The sequence below is a fragment of the Pteropus alecto genome, unplaced genomic scaffold (assembly GCF_000325575.1).
Source record: "Pteropus alecto unplaced genomic scaffold, ASM32557v1 scaffold79, whole genome shotgun sequence".
Classification (NCBI taxonomy): Eukaryota; Metazoa; Chordata; class Mammalia; order Chiroptera; family Pteropodidae; genus Pteropus; species Pteropus alecto.
The window spans coordinates 18657379-18681252 of NW_006494612.1; the positions used below are offsets into that span (position 1 = coordinate 18657379).

General features: G+C 34.4%; 1 protein-coding gene across 8 annotated transcripts in view; it reads right to left on the reverse strand.

Moving 5' to 3' along the window:
• Positions 1-23874, reverse strand: part of PTPRK (protein tyrosine phosphatase, receptor type K) — a 483452-nt gene that overhangs the window by 379124 nt on the left and 80454 nt on the right. Inside the window, exon 1 of one of the 8 annotated variants that reach the window (XM_025042411.1) lies at positions 9838-9984. The exons of the other annotated variants lie outside the window; for them this stretch is intronic. The gene's annotated coding sequence lies outside the window, so the exon portion shown is untranslated. Of the gene's footprint in view, positions 1-9837; positions 9985-23874 lie in introns of those variants that run through there. 8 annotated transcript variants of the gene reach the window in all.

Below are 23874 nucleotides of genomic sequence, written 5' to 3' on the forward strand. Positions count from 1 at the left end.
GATGAGGCATCGTATAAAAACTTGTGATTTATTGGTCCAAGGCCACAAGACAATTGACACAATTAAAGATTTCTTTGTTTTAATAAATAAGTTTATTATTTTAATAAACACAAAAGAACTAAACAAACAGTAGTCGCCTCTTAACTATGGTTTCATTTTTCTCCATTTCACTTATCCCCGGTCAACTGTGGTCTGAACATATTAAATGGAAAATTTTAGAAATAAACAATTTGTTAGTTTTAAATTGCTCACTGTTCAGAGTAGCATGATGAAATCTCAAATCATCTCACTTCATTCTGGCTGGGAAGTGAATAGTCCCTTTGCCCACAGTACCTGCGTTGTATATGCTACCTGCTCACATTACTTTGTAGTTGTCTTGATTATCAGACCAAGATGGTATGTGTTCAAGTAATCTTTATTTTACTTAATAATGGCCCCAAAAAACAAGAGTAGTGACGCTGGCAATTTGGATATGCCAAAGAAAAACCATAAAGTGCTTTCTGTAAGTAAAAGAAAAAAAAAGAGTTCTAACCTAACAAGAAAATATATATATATGAAAATATATGAGGTTGCTCAAATCCATGGCAAGAGTGAATCTTCTATCAGTAAAATTGTGAAGAAAGAAATTCATGCTAGTTGCGCTGTCGCACAGAAACTGCAAAAGCTACAGCCACAGTGCATGCATGGTAAGTGCTCAGTTAAGATGGAAAAGACATTAAATTTGTGGGAAGACATAGATAAGTATTTCAATTGACAGCAGCACAAGTTGTGCCAGAAAACACTGAGCCTACACCAGGACTTCAGCAAGGAGTCTCCCAAATCATGACACCAAACAATTTACTACATTTACTACAAGTAAGGGATAGTTATTATTAAGATTTTGGGGGCGGGGAGGGGAAGGGGAGGGGAGCACACATATCCACATGACTTAACTTTACAGTATATTATATTTGTTCTATTATTAGTTGTTGTGGTTAATCTTACTGTGCCTGATTAATAAATTAAACTTTATCATAGGTAGAAAAAACATAGTATACACAGGGTTGCTTCAGTACTATTCCAGGTTTCAGGCATCCACTGGGGATCTTGGAATGATACATATGCACCTTCGATAAGGGGGACTACTATATTCATATTTCAGCAGAAAAAAAAAGTGTCATTTGAGACGTATATTGAGAGGAAAAAGAAACTATTTTCACAAATCATTCTCACAAGCCACTTTGGCATAATGACTCTTGAGAATAATTTCCATTTGTCAAAATTCCCTTCTGAAAGAACAGACTTGAGCTAAGTAGCAACAGTAGCAGCGCCTGAACCCAAGAGGCAGCAGATGAGATGAGCCGTGTAGAAGAGAATGCCATGGAAAAAAAAAAACCACCCAAATCCAACAAGTGTTATAATTTCAATGTTATTCAGTCCCCATCTATAAAAGACTTGTTTATTTTCTCAATACAAACAGCTTGGGTGAATCTAGCAAAGTATGTAACATACAGGAAGGCTTTAATAAATAACTGTTGCAAACGATTAAAAATATATGATGAAAATTTCATTATTATGTATATGATTTTAAAAATTGTGTTAAATTTGTGATGAAATTAAATGTTTGGGGCTTACAATAACTTTGCAGGTAATATCACTGAATGTAGATAGCAGCAAAGAAGTCATTTTGACAAACATTTATCAAGTACAGTACTGCACTGAATATTGGAAGTACAGAGAAGAAGGTGCTGCCATAAAGGAGGCTAAGGAAATATAAGTAAATAATTACTAAATGAGAAATATGCACCACACATATAGCAATAGGATGAGTGATTAATAAATACACAAAACTGGGGTAGGTGGTCAACAAAGATTTCACAGAAAATCTGATATATGAACTAAGTTTTGAAAGAAGAATGACGATCATCAAAGAAAACGGCAGGTATAAAAACAAAGATAACTAAAATCTGATTAACTTTGTTTTCAGGCACTATCAGGTTTAACAGACAAATTCAAAGAGAAGAGCTGGGGATATAATGTTCAGTAACAACTGGCATTTTATGTCATGCCTGAGTATTCTAAACTTACCGACCATGCTGGCAGTGATATAAAGGTCAAATTGTAGAGGGCCACGCACAATGGAGAATGACAGGATTTGAATAAGTGATTGCAATAGTCTGGGTGAGAACTGCAGAAGGCCTGAACTGGGCTTGAAACCAGACCTACTGTTAGTATAGTGGTATAGAGCTGTTTTATTTTTTGCAAATGGTTGTGAAAAATAATATAAAGCTATATATTTGTAGGTATTACTTTTAAAAAGTTTAAAAGTTTACATATTTAATATTTCCTGACTTTTTGTTAGAATTAAAATTAGAGAAGACATAAACAAAATACACATACACATGCATACATGCAAGCATACAAAACAATCTAAAAGGATAGGTCAAAAAAATTGGTAGTATATCTTTCAGACTAGTGAGAATACAAGCTTCTTTATATTTTCTGAATCCTTTCTTCTCCTATATTAAAATAAAAGTATTATATATTTATTCTTTCTACTTTTCCAACTTGGGAAAAAATTTTTAAATAAATGAGGATGTTCGAATGTTTCAGTAGATATTGACTAAGTAAAAACATATACATACATTTCCTGTAAAGCAGAAAATTTTATCTAAAATTCTTGCTTTCCTTTTTTGGTGGGGGCAGGTATAGCACTCTGACATAAAACAAAAAAAATTCCATTTTTCTCTTGGGTTAATGTTTATATTTCCAGAATATGACCTAAATAGGTTTACCAAATAGTCTAGGAATAAAGGTATGTGTGGTATGTGGTATGTGTAAGGGGTAACAGCCTAGAAGGTAAAATATTAAAACAGGATGAGCCATCATAAAAATCATACATAGGAAGACAAGAGAATTAACTCTAATTTCATATTGCTCTATGGATAACACAATTCTCCCAGCAACCTAACACAAGGACAGGCCATTAAATATCAGCACCTCCAAAGAGTAGTTTATATACTGTTCATACATAGAAAAAAAAATCATGGCTAATAATGCACATTCAAAAAAACAATAATGTTATAATGGAAAGCATGGGAGTCATTTAGTAATGCTAACGGGCACAGATCACTTTAATACAAGAAAAGTAATTTGTTGCATATCATTAGAGATTCTTTCTGGATCTATCACTATTATAAATTACTCCAACTTCACTAACAAACAAATATTTAATAATTACACAATAACACTGAACCTTTCATCTTGATTTACTTAACAAGAAAATTTCTTTGGTCATAGCAGAATTTTTGTCACTCAGAGTTCATCTTCCCTCCCTGAGGAACGAACAGCATTCCACAGTAAATCTCATAGACTTGATGTGAGAAAAAGCAAAAAGAACATGTTCCTTTTCGTCTCTATTTCCCAGAGACAGTCTCTGTCACATCTCTCACTGAATTACTTTCTACTCATATCCATAAGATGAAAGAGATAGTAAAAATAGCTCAGGTTCAAGTGGGTGTATGTTTTCTAATTAAGATTTCAAATAAAAAAAAATACTAAGATAGATGCTAACATTTCATAAGACACTGTATCTTGTCACAAAAAAATAATTAAAATGCATTTTTGCAAATACTACATTTTATGAATTCTCTGTATTATACTTATGACCATTTAAGATCCATTAGATGTCATTTTCTTAACGTAGTCATAGTTCTTTCAAACTCTCTCCAAAATTCCAAATATTCCAAATGAAATTTTTCCTTTAGGAAAAAAATGTGGTTTGAACCAGAGACCATAGACTTTATTAAAACATTAAAGCATTTTTCAACATGTCCTGAAGCATAGATCACAAGCACATGTCTTTGGCACCCATGTCTTACAAAGGTGTTCCTGGGAAACAGCCTGTCTCCTCCTCAGTGCCAGAACACTAGTAAAGGAAACATCAGAGAACTAACTTGTACATATCACAGCCCTACCAAATTTTGAATGTTGCATAGAGTGTCTCTTTTTAATCAAGTCACCTTCTTACCCACGCCATTCTCTTTTCCTATTCCTATTTTTGATGCCTGTCCCACTCACAAGTATGTCACTCTAATGATCCCCTCTCGCTCTGTAAAACACACTATTATGTCACCTGTCCACACCACTCCTTCAGTACACCCAATCAATACAAACAGGCTTTTCCCTCCCTCAGTTCTGAAATTCTTATCAGGACTTTATGAAGAAATTCCCAAATGTCTACAAATAACTACTATCCAATAATTCCAAATAAAGACAAAATAGTAGCTCCACAGTTCTTTTTTTTAAGTTACTATATGAAATTCAGAAGGCATTTGGGGGTAAAAAAAACATTTGGGGCAGGGAGCCATTATATGAAACATAAGACTCAATCTATTCAATTTGTATATTACAGACCAAGGAAGGAAGAAATGGAGGCTCAAAGGCAGAGAGGTGACTTTTAGTGGCTTCAAATAATAGAAGGCAAAAAGAGAGAGAGTTGGAATTTGACAGAAAACCAACCTGAGAACCTGTTGAAGACTTAAATATCCAATAAGCTAGCTCCCCCTCACTACCAGTGCTGAGGAGCCCAGGCAAGACAAGACTGATTCCAGGGTTGAAAGGATCTCAAGCGCTTTGTGTTCCCAACAGAAAGCTGTTAAGCAAAAATGGTGAGAAAAACATCCAAAATGTTCCCTCCAGAAAAGAAAGCACCAAGAATCCAAAAACTGTGCTTCCAACCTTCCCATTGTCAAGCCTCTCTCCATGTATAACTAACTCAGGAGGCTGGTTTCGTGAGGAATGAAATCTTTCGTAATAGCTGCTTAATACCGAAGCCAATTAACAAATAGCAGATGAATAATCGTGCATTATTCTGAACATGTATAAGATCTATTTTGTTGTGAGTTTATGTCATTATAATTTCAAACTTAGTTCATGTGTACAGTAAGTTCTCACAACGTCATCAGTAGGTTTTTGAAAACTGCAACGTTAAGAAAAAATGACATATAACGAAACCAATTTTACCGTAGACTCATAAATAAGAGTTAAGTTTCTGTGGTATATTTCTTGTCACTAAAATATCAACAAACTTCTAAATAAAAGACCCAAAACACTTCTAATATTAAATATTAAAAATAAATGTGAGCCATACATACATTTGAGAAATGTTAATAAAAACAAGAAAAAATTATTTTCCAACCTACTTATTCCAGGTCAGGGTCATCATGGGTGGCCAGAACCCATCTCAGCAGCTCAGGACACAAGGTAGAAACCAACCCTGGACAGGATACCTTTCCATCACAAGGTGCGCTCATACCCATCCCCACTCTCACTCAGACTGGATAATGTGCACCTCAGGTGCATACCTTTGGATGTGAAAGGAAACCTAAGTACCTGAAGAAAACCCACATGGTCATGGGGATAATGTGCCACACATGAGGATATTGTACACAGACAATAGCCCAGACTGGGAAGATTTTTTTTCTCATCAATATTATAACAAAATGATGTTGAACGAAACAACATTGAACTAAACAACATTATTCGAGGATTTGCTATAATCAGTCAACCTCACACATTACTTAAAATATGGCTGCCTGCTCTCCCTAAAAGAGGAAAGGAAACACTGTCATTAGCCATAAAGTTTACAAGGAAAAACAGTCATATCAAATTGAAAGAAAAAATATATAAATTGTCTCAATGAGGTTGAAATTCTGCCAATAGTCTTTTTTCCTACACATAATGAAAGTATCGTTTAAAATAAATCCAAGGCTCTAAAATGAATTATTTGCATAATTTTGGCTCAAAGACTTCCTAGTAAAAAGCTAAAACGTTTATTTTTTCCTTCTTTGATCTGTTTCTTTTAAGTCAATAAATATTTAACTACCACCTACTAAATCCAAGACCCTATACTAGACATGTAGAACATACTTTGAAGAATGAGACCTTGTCATTGTCCTCAGAGTGCTTAGAGAAACCTAGGTATGAGTACAAAAAAAAAAAAAGACAACAGAGCAATCTGTGGTAAGTATAACATAAAGTACAAGCAAAATTAAGAGCTTAGAAGAAAGCAGGAATACAATTTTACATTTGTCATCTACGGTGATTACAAAAATTTTATGGAAATGGCAGCACTAAGACTAAGCCCTAAAAGCTTTTGCCAGGTAGAGCTTCAAGAGAATAATCACATTGTGGGAACAGAATAGGACAAAAAGTCACAGGGTGTGTTTGAGAACAGTGCTTTGTGTAGATGGTTTTTAAATTAAAAAAAAAAAAAAATGGTAGATGAAGATAGAAACTAACAATGGTTCTTAGTATAATCATCTTCAACTCTGGGCAAAATGACAGAATCCAATTTTGGTATTTAGAAGAGACTTTCTGTGCCTAGCTGAGATGGCCCAGCTTCCTACCTTAGTGGCTTGACTTCCTCTCTCAAATTTCTTCACTTTCCCTCTATCAGTCTCTAGTTGCTTGTATTCAATAATCATTCATTTTCAGATTCTTTAAAATCAACATTTATCAAATCTGACAGGTTTATTTATCCTACTGTTACTTTCAAACAAATAAAAGTTTACTGTATTTTTAGTACATTAACTGGTAAACTTAAAATATATTGTCTTAAAATGATAAAGCAACAAAGTTTTGGAGGGAAAAATCTCACCACATACAATAAACCTGGAAAATATAATTTTTGAGTTTATAAGTTTGGAAAAGTGGGAGCAAAAAAAAAAAAAAGTGGGTATAAAAACAGATGAAGCAGAAATAGTCCCATAAGTATTTAGAAAGAACATTGGTGTTTGTGGCAGAAGGTATTAGTCTTTTATCCCAAAAAAATGGGACTAAGATAATAGTGGGGAAATAAGAAAAGTATTTACTGTTTGGTTGGCTTTCCCCGCTTCTTCCTCCTCCTCCCTCTTCTTCTCCAAATCTAACAAATACTCATCTGACAAAGATTCAGAACTTGAAGAACACTAAGAGCAAGATTTTTTTAGAAAGCATTCAAGACTATCTTCACAAGTATTCATGCTTCCAGAGTTATAGTCCATTTAAGGAAAGAAGGACTCAGTAACTGTATAAGAAAGTAGCTCTCTCTCTGCTTCCCACCGCAGACACTAAACTAAAAATGAATTACTAAATAGTAGAATTAGTCAGTACTGTTTCATTTTGGCTGAAATCAAAAAGATCTGCATAGGAAAAGTAGAGAGTTAGAGGTTGATTATAATGACGAACTATCAAATAATGTTTCTTCAAGCTCTTCAATAAATCTGAGAAGCTAAAATTCTCTCCTTAAAATCCTTCTGGTATAAAAATGGTCCGGGTTTGGATACCGTTTGGGGCAGGCTTGTAAGAACACCTTACTCTTGTAAAGCAACAATTCATGATTCATGAGGCTAGATCCATTCAAACAACAAAAAAAAAAGCTCACATTGCTAAGCAACATACAAAGGCTCACCCACCTCAGAGCCCAGGCCAGCAACCAGGAGCCAACAGAGACGCTTTGTACTTAAACTTTCACTCAGTGTTCCCCTGCCCACAACCCCTTTATTATGTCGTAGATTTTCTAAGTGTATCGATAAAAGGTTATGTTTTAATTTTTTGTGATGCACTTTCTTTCCCCAAGCACACATTTTGAATCTGTTATTTAAGGTATAAATTTAATGTTGTAGATCGTGTGTATCTGTGCGTGTGTGTGTGTGTGTGTACACATTGATTTTGATACCTTAGAATCACTCTAAAATAAAAATCCACTCCTCTCCACTTTCTCCCAACAAATATAATTCTTTTCTGTGAAAGATCTGAAGTACCATAGAATTTCTTATACTGAAAAACAAACATGTGCCACTACAATAATCTATCTAGATACAATTACTAATAATTTATTCAGAAAATTTCAAATCAAGTAACATACGCAAGTCATTATTTTTGCAGTGCCACTACCAATGCACACGGAATTTTCACCCAGCACCTATCTCTAGGTGGTTCTTTCTATTGCACTCTTAATCAACATGGTTATTCAGGGAGCAGCAATGTTAGTTCCACAGACCCTGTTCCCTTGCCATAGCGAATTGGTGCCAGGGTGGGACTAAGCCCAACACATCAGAGTTTCCTGCCTGCAATTTTGGATCTGGATCAGACTCACTTCACTGACAGAAATTAGGATATAGAATTTGGAAACTCTTAATCATTGTACTATTGTGAAGAGAAAAAAGGTGTACCTCTAGAAAAGAAAAATAAAGCCAACAAGGAGAAATAGAGACTTTAAATGAAGATAGCGCCTTAAGGAGATCTGTGTTCCAGTTCTAAATGTTCCAGAGGTCAGACTGCATGCCTGACCTCCCCATGGTTTCTTTTTTATTATACAGCTCATCCTTGGACTTCATTAGATTCTCATGTAGCTTTCTAATATATTCTTTTACCCCTCCAAACACTAAGACCTTTGTATATAATCAAAAGATTCTTAACTAACACATTGTTGGTCCTTTTTGGTATAGCATGGGAGAATGCTTTTTTCCCAAAGAACTAAAAATAAAAAGTACCACAGATTTTTTTTAAATTAACTGAGCATTTCTGCTCTTTAGAAAAGTTAAAAAAAAAAAAAAAAGATGTTAAGAGGTTGAAGTGACTAGCATAATAACCAGGACAATCAGTGGTATACATACTGTGCTAAAATAAAAATTTTCAAAATTACTCTTCTTTGTCCCCTAATCTATGTGATTCAAACTCAAGACCAGCATGCAGTCACCTGGAAACAAGTTCAGCTTTCTCTGGCAATTAACAACCTCTGGACAAAAAGGGGGCCACATACTAAACCTGACAAGCTCAGGGAAGGCCTGCATGGTGGGCCTTACAAACTCAGAGACCTAAATTAACCACATAGGATGGTCTGAACATAAAAATTCCTAACTCAAAGGGAGTAATGTATGAAATAAGTTGCAAAACTGCCATTCTCTGGAGCATTTTCTCAATTTGTTGAGATTTTGCTTCCCGGCAATTGTCATCAGTTTGGCTCAAATAAACTCATAAAAATTCTCCACAGGTTTGGACATTTCTTACGTCAACAAACCTTTTGATGAGTCAAGTTGGGAGTAGTCTTTTCTAAGGACCTAAGATCAAATTTAAATACCTGACTGAAAAACCTTGAGAAGTCCAGTTTTTCTGATTTAAAAAGAGGAAATTGTTTGTGAATTTTTCCTCTTTTTTTTTTTTAAAAAAATCAGGATTTAACCATTGGTTAATAATAACAGCTGTGACTAAAATGAATAAAAACTATTTTCAGATCTTCTCATGACCTAGGAACATTATCAATCTAAAAATAAAACAAGAAAAAAAGAACAGCTTAACATTTTATAAAGTGACTGAACTCTATCAAGCCATTATGGGTAGATTCTGGGACTTCATTAAAATAGTTGGGTTTTTTTTCCCCCATCAAAGTGTCTCAAGAATAAGACAAATAATACGATCATGAGTTTCATGACATTAACATTTATGCAGGTACATAAAGTCAAACAACATATTTCAAAACAACTTAAAAATTATGTATTGAATAAACCTATGCCTTTTCATAATAATTTGTTGGGTCAATATTTCTATTTGGTGGAGGGGGCAGTTGTGTTCTGTCTTTAACAAATATTTTTTTTTTAAGTAGACTTGTAAGAATAAACTAAGGTAGCAAACACAGATTTTAATTTACCTAAATCTTTAACAAGTAACAGATTAAGTTACTCTTAAAAGAACTATGCGAATAAAACGTGGTACAAAATATTTTATTTTTACAGCTAGAGAGTAAAGATTTACTGAAGAGAAAGGATGGCAACCACTGAAAAATCCTTTGGAGACAGGAAGTTTAAGTCTGCTTACCTTCTTGTCCAGTTACTATCTGGAAGATTGCAAGTCTGGTTCACATGTCCCAACAAAGCAGCATTTTACCTAAAGTCACACTATTCACAGTGGCTGAATAAAATTGGACTTAGTAGTTAATAAGTAATGCCTGTGCAAGTTCAGAAGGATTTCCTCCCTTTTACTGCCAGTTCAAAAAAGCCTATGGCAAAAGTCATGAGGAAATCCTGGTTCTGACGCTTAGTCATTCTTTTTTCTCAGAATTAAACCCACATTTCCTTTAGTCCAAATGACTGGAGGATACTCTTTCAGTATGCCCTCTCTTCCAAAAAGTAGAGAACATCACAACGTTACAAACTCCTAAGACCCAAGTTACTCTCAGACTATGTTACTTCTTTACCTGGAAAGCATCCATGACAACAATGGGATTTTAACAAATCTTATTTTAGATACACTAAGAAAGAAAGGCACTGGCAGTTAAACAATGACTAAATGCTAATATGCTTACTGATTTCAGAGAAGTTAAAATGTGTAAGGAGAGAGGGGCTGTTTTACCCCACCCCACCCCCAATAAAAAACTCTCTAGTTTCTCTCAAACTTGCCACAACCAACCGATAATCAAAGAACTTCTGGCTCTACTTCTACACGATTCTTTTCTTTCGAACCTTTCCTCCCATTACTGCCACAATCATCTCAGGTTAGACCTCCGTTACTTGTGAGTCCGATGAAAGAGATTTATTACTGGATGACAAATCTCTTCCCAGTCTCCGGATTAACTTTCCTTCAGAGTACACCAGATCACATCTCACCCACATGAAAAAGCTTCACTCTAATGGTCAGCCTGTCACCACCTTGCCTCAACCTACCTTTATGGACCAACATTTCCTAATAAGGGTATACAGGAAATTGTCTCGTAGAATTTTTGTGCACTTCACTAAAAATAAAGAGGGTTTCATCACTACTCTACTCTAAATAACATTAAATACATTTTTTTTAATAGATACCTCTTTGTGCATGTTATCTCTTGGGACTAGTCATCTTGGGGAAATAAACTAGGGATTACTGCTTCCCACAATTATTCCTCTGATTTCTGTCTTTAGGCTTTATATAGTCCAGTCCCTTTGTCAAAAATGCATTACCCTTATTGGTCTCCTATGTGCACTGGTATTTATTGGTATTTATCAAGCCAAGACCCAGTTCAAACAGTAGGTCACTTTTTAAAGCTCTCCCTGGGGTCCCTAGCTGGAAGTTAATACCTCACAAAGAAAACTGATTCTACTTCTCTTTCAGTATCTACCACCTTCTAATTTCTATTGAAGTTATTTTCTAGTATTTTATTCAATCCCTGTAATCCTTTTGAAAGCAGCATCTAGGCCTTATTCATCTTTGTATTCTTCTCAGCACCTAGCAGTGGGTTGTAATTATTTCCTAAGTGACAAATTCAAATGTGGCCTAATCCTTCTAACTTGTTCTAACTCCCTATGACCCCTTCTCACACAACATGCTCCTCCGAATGTCCTCTGCTTTGAGAAAAAGAGTCAGCATTTCCAATACATCATTAAAATCATATAGAAACAAAATCTAACATTTTCGAAAGAAAAGACTATAGTTTTAAAGTTTTACTGAACATTTGGTCACTTTATCTTGTCATGTGTAACAAAAAATAAAAGGCTTAAAACCCATGTTTAGGGGGAGGAGGTGAAAACAAAAGAAAAGTGCATAAAGTCATTTTTCCTTGATTTACCTGAAATTAAATATACAATGTGCCTATTTAATTATAACTGTCAAGGAACTATTTTCTTTTCTTTTTTTAAAAAAAAAAAAATAAACTGATACACTCTGAAGATTTCAGAGCTTTGACTTTTCCTGGTATTCATCAAATTGAACCTTCCAAACAGAGTCCACCATGCAGCCAGCATTGCAACTGGTGAGGCACAAGTTCTTCTTTCAAAACATAAAACATCAGTAAGTTGAAAGAAGATGACCATCTCTCATATATTCCCTTACGATGTGTCCTGATGTGCATCAGACCTGAACAGGCACATTATTAAGTGGAGAGCGATAGCTCTGATTCCACTAATAGTAATAGCCATAACAGGTAACACTTATTGCCACTTACGATGTGTCAGAGAATGCTTATGTGCTTTATACACATTATCTTATTTAACTCCCATAACAGCCCTTTGAAGAAAGCACTCATTATCTCTACAAAGAAGAAAACCTAGGATGGTGTTACATAATTCATCCAAGTTCACACAGCTAGTAATGATAGTTCTAGGATTTTAGGATTTTAATCCAGGTAGTCTGACTCCAGAGCTCAAACTCTTAGCCACCGTCCTCTCCTAGCTACCTTCTATTAAGGCACAGAAGAAATACTATGCAATTACATCATGGTTGGAGCCACTCCTCTCAATTAGCTTACTTCTTCTGGCCATTACTGACAGTCTGAAGATATGTCAAAATATTGGAAAACAATAATTCTGTGCTCCTTCTTAGACAAGTGTATATATCCTCAAGGAAAAAGATACAATGTAAAATATAAATGTGATTTTCAAAATGTTTGTGATTTAATTAAAAGATTTATAGATTAATTCCATAGATTTGATTTATTAATTACCTGTGTGTTCTTCAAAGTAAAAATAAAAAACTTTGTCAATTCCTGGATTGACAGCCACACCAGAATCAGTCCTTTCTGCTTAACCTCTCCCTCCCACCAGCTTCTTCACTTCCAGCACCAACCATAACCATTAGCTAGGCAAGAAAATATACTACAGACCTTTTAGCATTGCCCTTTCTATATACAGTGAAATAGGAAATCATGTAAGAATCTGCAGACACTTGGTACTCATAAAATCTCTTCCTAAGGACTCAGCGAATTCACTTGCTCAGGGATAACACTGAGTCTATTCTTTAGCTGAAGAATTAGCTGCTTGGAATTCTAGAGCAGGACTACTCTATCACTGAGCATTGCACCCCTACCCTAGGGGAAAGTAATTCTAACAATCTAAAGATGCACATCATTGGTATACTACTAAAAAGATCTTAAGCCTACAATTATCTATACGAACATTGTTTGTCCTATAAATGCTTATTAAACATCGGGCACTGTTTTGAGCATACCGAGATCGACAAGACAATAAAAGGTTCAGAGACTGTACATCCCACAAGCAATGGCAAGTAGATCTGAGGGTGTAATAAAGATTGGTAGAGAGGATTCCTCTCAGAGGAAGAGTTGGAAGAAGGGTGCCAACATTCAGGGCTAATATCAAGTACAAAGTGCCTGAGGTAGGGAGCAACTTTTCAGGAACCATCAGGGGGTCCCCCCAGGTGATAAACCTGTGACTTCAAATTGCCTACTACATTATTCCAAGCAAGTGAGCTAGTTACAAACATCAAAACCTCCTTGGGTTCTTGATAAAATTAAAGATTCATATTCCCTGATCCTGTCCTACTAATTTAAAAATAATAATAATCATGAAATAAGTCACTAAAATCTACCTTTTAACAGCAAGCACTAAACTATGATGAAACAAAAGTAATAGTGCCACTTCAAAGTGATAGCAAAATAAAATTTGACAACGAAAAACATATCCCCGTATAACTCATCTATTACATACATCCCTTATGATGCATTCCAGTGCATTCTAGTGGTAAAACACAGAGGTAGAGGGCTGTTTTAAAGAAGGAGGCATCACTGTAATAAAAAAATAAAATAAAATAAAAATGTAGAAGCTTTTCTAAGAGTTTCTCTTAATGTTTCAGAATGTAAACTTACTCTACTCAATGAGGTATGCATTATTAGATGATAACTGCCTTGAAAGACTTACAGTAATAAAGATCAAAAACAACTGAGAACATCCACCATGATGAGTTATGTCTGCATAACTTCAATACTATATAAAGTTTATTTTAAATTCCAGGTGTCATTTTCATTTTTTTAATTCACTTTTTAGGTATGAGTATGACCCTTTAGACATAAAAGAGTAGAATCCAAACCTTCATGGTTTGCAAGAGATTTCACATGTCATTGTAATGGTGAAAAGCTTATTTGTAGAATTAATGAGATCATGTTAATAAATGAGTCCAGAATTGTGGTGTTTTTATAATATGAACAATTTAAGAGAGAAAACTTAGATAGTAGACTCTACCATCACAGCTTAGCAATGATCTAAGAAAGGAAAAGGAAAAAAGCTGCAAAAAAAATAAATCTCAGGAGACAGCTGAATACAGCTTTGTTAAGAGACATAAGAGAAAGCTAAAAAATTAATTAAAAACATTTGTTTAATAAAAACTTTTTTAAAAAAGATAAAGCCTAGTTCTGCACTTATTAGCCTAAAATTTCTTCATCTAGGGTAAAAAAAAATGATTAGTACCTCCTCTCTCCCAAGATTATTTGAAAGATTACATGGGCGCTGAATTCTAAAGTATCCAATGGAGAGCTAAACATATATTAGGAAATCAAAATATAGTTGTTCTTTTTCCACTGCTACATTTTATTGATTCAACAATCATTTATCGAGTGTCTATTATATGTTAGGGCATTTTAATAAGTGCTAGTGATGCAATGATAACTAAAATATGTTACATGTTACATGACTCTAATGATAGTAGAAAAGACAGAAATAACTTTATTTAGCAAATAACTAATGCATCATGGCACATACTATCATGAGAGTGTAATAAAACACACATACAAAATTTAATTATGCTGGGGTTGGGGGTGGCCCACCAGCTTCTTCACTTCCAGCACCAACCATAACCATTAGCTAGGCAAGAAAATATACTACAGACCTTTTAGCATTGCCCTTTCTATATACAGTGAAATAGGAAATCATGTAAGAATCTGCAGACACTTGGTACTCATAAAATCTCTTCCTAAGGACTCAGCGAATTCACTTGCTCAGGGATAACACTGAGTCTATTCTTTAGCTGAAGAATTAGCTGCTTGGAATTCTAGAGCAGGACTACTCTATCACTGAGCATTGCACCCCTACCCTAGGGGAAAGTAATTCTAACAATCTAAAGATGCACATCATTGGTATACTACTAAAAAGATCTTAAGCCTACAATTATCTATACGAACATTGTTTGTCCTATAAATGCTTATTAAACATCGGGCACTGTTTTGAGCATACCGAGATCGACAAGACAATAAAAGGTTCAGAGACTGTACATCCCACAAGCAATGGCAAGTAGATCTGAGGGTGTAATAAAGATTGGTAGAGAGGATTCCTCTCAGAGGAAGAGTTGGAAGAAGGGTGCCAACATTCAGGGCTAATATCAAGTACAAAGTGCCTGAGGTAGGGAGCAACTTTTCAGGAACCATCAGGGGGTCCCCCCAGGTGATAAACCTGTGACTTCAAATTGCCTACTACATTATTCCAAGCAAGTGAGCTAGTTACAAACATCAAAACCTCCTTGGGTTCTTGATAAAATTAAAGATTCATATTCCCTGATCCTGTCCTACTAATTTAAAAATAATAATAATCATGAAATAAGTCACTAAAATCTACCTTTTAACAGCAAGCACTAAACTATGATGAAACAAAAGTAATAGTGCCACTTCAAAGTGATAGCAAAATAAAATTTGACAACGAAAAACATATCCCCGTATAACTCATCTATTACATACATCCCTTATGATGCATTCCAGTGCATTCTAGTGGTAAAACACAGAGGTAGAGGGCTGTTTTAAAGAAGGAGGCATCACTGTAATAAAAAAATAAAATAAAATAAAAATGTAGAAGCTTTTCTAAGAGTTTCTCTTAATGTTTCAGAATGTAAACTTACTCTACTCAATGAGGTATGCATTATTAGATGATAACTGCCTTGAAAGACTTACAGTAATAAAGATCAAAAACAACTGAGAACATCCACCATGATGAGTTATGTCTGCATAACTTCAATACTATATAAAGTTTATTTTAAATTCCAGGTGTCATTTTCATTTTTTTAATTCACTTTTTAGGTATGAGTATGACCCTTTAGACATAAAAGAGTAGAATCCAAACCTTCATGGTTTGCAAGAGATTTCACATGTCATTGTAATGGTGAAAAGCTTATTTGTAGAATTAATGAGATCATGTTAATAAATGAGTCCAGAATTGTGGTGTTTTTATAATATGAACAATTTAAGAGAGAAAACTTAGATAGTAGACTCTACCATCACAGCTTAGCAATGATCTAAGAAAGGAAAAGGAAAAAAGCTGCAAAAAAAATAAAATCTCAGGAACAGCTGAATACAGCTTTGTTAAGAGACATAAGAGAAAGCTAAAAAATAATTAAAAAACATTTGTTTAATAAAAACTTTTTTAAAAAGATAAAGCCTAGTTCTGCACTTATTAGCCTAAAATTTCTTCATCTAGGGTAAAAAAAAATGATTAGTACCTCCTCTCTCCCAAGATTATTTGAAAGATTACATGGGCGCTGAATTCTAAAGTAACCAATGGAGAGCTAAACATATATTAGGAAATCAAAATATAGTTGTTCTTTTTCCACTGCTACATTTTATTGATTCAACAATCATTTATCGAGTGTCTATTATATGTTAGGGCATTTTAATAAGTGCTAGTGATGCAATGATAACTAAAATATGTTACATGTTACATGACTCTAATGATAGTAGAAAAGACAGAAATAACTTTATTTAGCAAATAACTAATGCATCATGGCACATACTATCATGAGAGTATAATAAAACACACATACAAAATTTAATTATGCTGGGGTTGGGGGTGGTGGGGGGAGCCACAAAGAGGTAACTTTTAAATTTGACCATGAAATATATAACCAAGAAATTGTTATGGCAAAAGACAAGAAAGGCCACATCAAGAAAAGAGCAACCTTATTAATTTAGTAAAAATTGATTAACCAGCCTAGCGTATACCTATGAAGAGGTCTGGAGATATGAATATACATGGTATCTTCCAAAAAGAACAACTACATGCTGCATATTCTCTCCCAAATGCCTATCCCACACTTCCACATAAAAAATAAATACTAATCAACATGGTATTTTTTAAAATAATCTCAATTATCGTGCAATTGTGTAATTTTGGTATTGTGTTGGGAATCGTCTCCAAAGAAGTTCTTTATAAATTTTAAATATACAGTCTTAAAACACAAGTGTCTATTATATCTAAAACATATTTTAAAAAACAATACAAACTATCTTTGCTAGTGAGCTAAAGCAGTCTGAAAAATGTTTTATTTAATAAATAATTAAGACACCAGACTCCAATTTCTCCATCTCAATTAGTGATCACAGCTGATAATGTTAGAATGAAATAGTTTTTAAAATATGCTTTAAAATTTATCAGATGTTACAAATAATGTCCGGAGCATATCAACTAAAACAAAATGTCGTTTTAGTTAGGGTAAGCCTTATTATGAACTAAAAAAGCTCCAGCCGTGTTCATGGTAAACTATCAAATACTCCAGCATTCTACTGGCCCAAATGGCTTATTTTCCTTTCTTTCATTTTTAATGAAGCAACAGCTTCTTATAAAACCTCATTTAAGTGCACAGAATAGACTACAGCTGAACGTGAGATTTCCTTTTAAATCACAGGCACCTAACAGTAAAATGGTTTCCTTGTAAAACCAAGAAAAATACCCAAGTGAATATTAAGGCTTGGCCTAAGGACAGGGTGGGGCTATCATGGTATCCTGACATTTTCATGAAAAAATTTACTGTTCTACATCCCCAACCCTGTAGAAGTAGTGGGGAGATGTATTATATATTTTCTTACCTCTGATACTGGAAGAAAGAGAGGAAGAGAAAAAGGGAAGGAGGAGGGAGGCTGCTGCAAACATAGCTCCTTCCTTTTTATCTAATATAATTTGTTAGAATTTTAATTAACCACCATAGATCACCACTTTTATAATTACTATTTCCAAAGATTTTGTTTTCAAAAGCTCAAACATAAATTAATTCAAAAATTCCACTGAATAATATACTGCTCTTCACTAACAAAATAGGTAAATTATGAATATCCTGGTATATTTTAAACAGGATTCTGTTGCTATTCTGTTTTATTTTGGTTTTAGGCTGATATAAACTAAGCCTTTTAAAAACTACTACTGTAACATATAAAATCAAATCAAAGTATACCTTTGGTGCATTTGCAAATGCAATATGTAATTGAGAGCATTTCTTAGAGATAAAGACCTAATCAAATGCAAGTTATTACTACAGAACTCTGTCCATTTATTGTTATGTAGCAACGTACGTTGACAATTTAACATGCTTTATTTTATTTAAGTGTAGAACCATTTAGACCCATTATAAACCATTAAGATTATCAGCTCTCATCTAAACCATACAAACATGCTTATGTTTCTATTACTCCCAAGATAAAACTATTTCAGGTGGGTCATCAATTCAAGATTGTCAAAATCTAATTAATATTCTCACAAAGGCTCAGTTGAGTCATTTGACCAAAAGCCAGGAGCATGAGATTAGTCTAAATCAATGTTATCTCTAACATATGTGTATGCTGTTTACAAACACACACACACACACACACACACACACACACACACACACACATACACACACCCACCTCTGACTCAATGTAATTTATTCAATTCTACTTTGATATTTTTGCTACAAACTTTTATTTAGTATTTACCTTGTTACTTTAAATTTTAACTTAGCGTATTCATTGAACTGTCTTCTGATTTTGTGACTTTACCTTACCTTGATTTTAATAATTAACATATTTTATCTTTTATTCTTCAATTATTCAATTTTCAGAGTATTTCCAAATTTTTTTTAAAATTTCTCAGCAACTTTTACCTTCTTTTGAATAGATGTAAGAAAGGCACTTGAGCATTGCAGATAAAATCACAGGAATATAATCTATGAAACACACAGCAAAGGCAGAAGGACATCTGACATCTTTCTTTTAAGTGGTTTTATACAGAGCCACCACATTGCAACTCAGAAATTTCCTAGACAACCCTAGGGAAGATATTTGACCCTAAACTTCATTAGCCAATCATGGCTGACAGATCTATTTTTTATCAACTCAGACAATAGTCTAGGAACTACTACATGGCTAAAATTACCCCTACAGAAAGATGACAAACTAGCCTACAAAAGAGGCCAAACTGAAGCAACAATATTATCTGTCTCTGGGATAATTCACAACCTCTCTGAGGAGGCAGGTGGATATACTAAAAACCATAGTCCCTGAGAACAATTATAAGATTGTGGCTTTTTCTCCTGAGCAAACCAGCCTTGGATTGCCAAGAAGGGGCTTTCCTTAATAAGCCTTTTTCTTAGTTTCAAAATCAATCATATTAGAGCATAATTAGATACTCCTGAACCCCGCCTTCCACCTTTTTTGGGGAGATGAACAATACAGAGGGCAGCAGAGCATAGTAGTGAGCTGCAGCAGAGTAGATCCACCACATAAGAGTTATGTAGCCTTAAGCAAACTGAAACCTCCTGAAATCTCAGCTTATTTACTTGCTATATGAGTCAGGCACAGAACTTGCCACATATATATTAAATGAAATTGTGGCCATGGAGTATGACTGGCACTTCAAAACTTCAATAAATGTTAACTACTTAGAAAATGACCTCTCTTATGCTGGCCCATTCCAAAATAAACTTGGATAAATAGAACTATTTCACTTCAAGAAAGGAATTTAAACAGTCCTAATGTGTAAACCTCACCAGTCTGCTATCTTTATCATAAAAATCATGAAAATGCCTATGGTTAAGATTCTCTCAAATAGATTCTACATTTGTTTAACCATTTCAAAGCTTAAAAGCTTCCAAAAGCTTGGCTTGCAATGGCCATCCTGACAGGGTCTAATATTATGAGTCACACAAATGTATAATTAATTAATTTCTCCTAAATTAGCTGGTCTTTTGAGGATGAAAGAGTTTGACTGGAAGTATATTGCACATCATTAATAGTGTGTGGAGTTCTTAAAAAAAACATTTTGTAAAAAGATGTAGAATGATCTCAATATAACTAGCCAATGGCTTAGATCTGAATTTACTACAGTATTCGGGGAGAGGCTGGGCGAAGACCAAGAGCCTTCCAAAACAGCCCAGGTCAGCTGACGGAAACAAAAGAAAATAATGGTTTTCTATCTTGTTAGTGGTAATTTTAAAGCAGTTCCTAATCTATTACCTGAAAGAGAAATACTAGCCCCCAAAATCATCAGATTCTATTCTTAAGGGACAAGTCATAATGAGTTAATAGGAAAAGGGCAGGAGACTAATCATAACTGTGAAGAAGTAAACCCTTTTAGTATTTTAGAAAATAAACTCCTCTAATATTGTACTAGCTTGGCTACTAGGTGAAGCTGGACACAAATTTTCAGAGCCAGTAACCAGAAGTTATAATAAAAACAACCTGCTAAGTACTTTCTAGTCTTCAAATGGGTTCTAATAAAAATTGAGCTCTGAAATAAACCACACCAGAAATAAATACTTTGGCATTACGACTGAATGTATTTTGCAAAGAAAAGCCAACTAATTACGTTTCCCCTCCCTTCTCAAAAAAAATATAAAAGGCAAGAACTATACTTTTTATAAGTTTTAGAGAGTCACAGGTAAAGTGACAAAGGATATCCCCTTAGGCTGTATACAAAAAAGATAATTTGTAAATTGCTCTTTAGGGTCTTAACCAACATTTTTTCAAAAGATTATTTAAAACAATAATTAGTTTCCCATGATAGTTGCCTAAAGATTGATAAGTAGTTTAAGTCCAGTTTTAAAGTATAGTTTTTAATTTTTTATAATTAAATTGGAAAATAACAAAAAATAAAGCAGTACTAGCAATTAAAACAGTAAAATGATCCAGCTGAAGAAATATTTTTAAATATATGTCACTTGCAGGAGCTTAAAAATAAGCAAATTTAAAAATTTATGGAGGATATATAAAGATACATGAAGTCTGAAGACAACTTTTGACATTTTTGCTTATTTTAAAAATTGATGTAAAGCCACTTTTCCATACTTTGAGTATATACTGACACTAATTTCATCAACTGAGATTATTTATGGCACATAAATGTAAGGGCACAGTGTAAGCTAAATAATAAAAGGTAACAATCACTGAGTAACTTTTTCACATAAAATGATATGCTGAGAACTTGACTTACATCATTTCATTTTAGCCTCGATCCAATCCTGTAAGGTACATATATTATTTTGCCCATTTTACATGAAGCAAAGGCATGAAGTAAAGCTAACTTGCCCAAGATCACTAGGTAGGAAGAGGATTAAAACCCCTGCAGTTAGACTCCACAGCCTGAACTATTATGCTATATTGCTTCTGTGAAAGATTTTCCTAAAATTTAGCTGGCCACAAGTGGAAAGGGAGAAAAGAATGGAGATAAAGTTCTTGCTAGAAAAAAAAAATGTAATGAGATACAATTAAATGAACAGAAAGTGTTGAAATAATGAAGGAACCCCCAAAAGTAAGGGTACACCTGTGCCATTCATGGGCAGAGGAGGGAGATGGGGCACTGTCCAGCGATACATTTATGGGCCATGAGCAGAGTTAATGAATTGAATTTGAAATAGACAGCTCCCACCACTGGCCAGAAGGTGTCACTATTCCTAGAGGTGCAGGGTTCAATGGAATGTCTATTAGGGCTGATTCACTTTATTAAACCACTTCATATCGTAGGAGTTTCAAAAGAGAGGCTTTTGTGTTAGCCCCACTAACACTTCCACTTGTGCTCACGAAAGAGAAAATAAATGAGGATTCGGTACGCCGCTTTTAAATGGATGTCAATACCTGGCTCTTCACTCAACCTACTCTTACAGATAGCTTAACGCTAAACCATAATTCTACTGTAGTTTCTTCTTTAAAATGGCAATTGCCAGCAGAGATTTCTCTAAGAAGAGTGTGCTTCATTACTGCCAAGGCACAGAGAAGTTTGAATTAAGGAAAGACCTGGCCATCTGTCACAGGCAGGGAATGGAGAAGAGAGAGCCAGTCAGCATTCATCTCTCTACTTCTGACCAATTAACTTCTCTTCATCTGCCTTCATCTTACTTCTTTTGGTTTGGGGATCAAATCAAAGAACTATTGCCTCCCTCAGATGCAATGCACTATAAACTTACAAAGAGAGATGAATAGTGACCTAGGGCTGCCTCAGGTTCCAAATTAGGCCGAGAAGAGCCTAAAGAAAAAGATAAGGCTCTCAGACTGACACCTGAACACATTACCAAAAAAAAGTACCACGTCTTATGCTCTTACTGATCAGCTGCTTCTGAGGTAATCACTAAATAATGGCTGCCATTTACAGAGATCCTACTTTGTGCCAAGCAACCAACAGATACCTCCAATCTTTTATCAACTCTGGGAGGTAGCATTTGCTTTTCCATTGAAACTAAAGTTCAAATTAAAAATATCTAAAATATGATCATGATATTAAGTGATGGGTCAGTATTCCAATCAAATCTCCAAATCTTATGTTCTTTCCTTTCTCAATAATATACTTCCATTGCTTATAAAGTACATTGTAGCAATCAAATTACTTTTAAAATGGGAAAATTTTCTTGAGATCAAGATTCCAATAAACATTATTTAAGTTCTTTAACAGGAATAGAATATTTAGGAAAGAAACAATTGAATTATGTATCTTTCCCCTCTTCCTACTTCAAACTATTTTACAATAAAGTTATCAAAGGCCTTGAGAATTACAAATGAATGAAGTATATAGCATCTTTAGCTGTAAGACTGCAAATTAAATGAAGGTGAAACTTTGATTTACCAGTGAATTCCCATAGCCATAAATTCTGGCCCATGGCAAGTGATCGATATATTGTTTTAATAAAAAGATTTATTAATTCAGAAAAAATAAAAAACTATACACATCAATATATGAATCAACCAGCCTTAGTACATAAGGATAATTTAACCTTGAAAAATTATAGTAGGTTTATCATAGAATCTCCTTAAACATACTATTTTCCTGAGTTCTGCTATGATTTCAGAATTCTAAAATCTATGCTTCAGGGTAAAGAGAAAATATTAAAAAAGAAGGCCAAACATCAAGGAGTCTACAATGAATGACAGAGTCTATGACACTGCAAATGATTACATGCTGTTCCTAATTAGTCTTCCAAATGTTTGAGAATTAGTTTATTGAAAGTGAAAACTCAGTTCTAACCAGATACAGACTTCTAAACATTAGTAGGGTTCCCAAAGAAGATGATTAAATAACTTTGGCCTGTAATACACCTCAACTGTGTGCTACCTCAAAGCAGCACTTTCTGGTTCAGAATCTGTATAAAATACAATTTCTACAAGAAAAAGGAGAATGGATAAGGAAGAAATGTTCCCAGCCTATCTTTTGCTTTTCTTGGAGTTAGTTGGCTGCAGGCAAAATTTCAAAGTAGTGTGGACAAAAAAGGTGTCATATACTGAACCAGACAAGCTCAGGGGAGGCTTGCATGGTGGGCCTTACAAACTCAGAGACCTAAATTAATTACATAGCATTCTATAAAAATTCCTGACTAAAAGGGGGTCATAGTGGGTAGTCCTAGGCTTGTAGCTTCCTTGACAAAGGTAACTCTTTACCTTAAGTGAGCTTGTCTATTGTCTTTTTGCATCTAAAATAACATACATTTGAAATGTGGCACATCCACCACAATAGAGCAAGAGACTACAGAATCCCTCATTGTTATTGTCTTCCCCAATACTATCTCTATGTGCTATAAATATTAATTATGAACTATCCCGTACCCACTAATGTAAAAGAAGTGTCCGTCCATTTTACTTTTTATCCAGTCCCAGAGATCTCCCCACATTGCTTTCTCCTGCCCACTTAATCTACCACACCAAAGGATTTCATGTAACCCTCCTTACATCTCCTCCATTGATTCTAATGTATGAAATAAGCTGCAAAACTGCCATCCTCTGCAGCATTTTCTCAATTCATTGAGATTTTGCTTCTCGCCAATTGTTAACAGTTGGCTCAAATAAACCAATAAAAATTCTCTATAGGTCTAGATGTTTCTTACATCTTCAGCAGTTTCAATTAGCTTTGGCAACCTTTTACCTCCTTTTTCTTAAAAAAT